Genomic DNA, 399 nt, shown 5'->3' with positions numbered 1-399 from the left:
GGTACAAATTGGTAGAACGGTTACCGATATACATATACATATGTGATAATAAGTGGGCGGTGTCACGCCCATTTTCCAAAATTTTACCATAAACATATTTTTTGGTAAAGAGTGGTTGCAAGCATCAATTTTGAACAAATTAGCTTCAATATTTACTGATTTATCGAAGATTTTGTATTTCTCTAAATTACCGTTATATGGGATGTGGGCGTGGTTATTGTCCGATTTTTTAAATTTTCGGCCATTTAGTATACTGTATGATGGCCAATAACTGTGCCAAGTTTGGAAGAAATTGGTGCGGCGGTTACCAAGATATACACATGTAGCCATTTTCCAAAAACTTATAATATTTTTAATTTTCGTCTTAAAATTATTGTAAATATCAATTTTGAGTGAATT

The sequence above is a fragment of the Rhagoletis pomonella genome, unplaced genomic scaffold (assembly GCF_013731165.1).
Source record: "Rhagoletis pomonella isolate Grant_MI unplaced genomic scaffold, Rhpom_1.0 Rhpom_scaffold_00003, whole genome shotgun sequence".
Taxonomy (NCBI): domain Eukaryota; kingdom Metazoa; phylum Arthropoda; class Insecta; order Diptera; family Tephritidae; genus Rhagoletis; species Rhagoletis pomonella.
The sequence above is the reverse complement of the archived record's forward strand: the minus strand, read 5'-3'. Positions refer to the sequence as shown.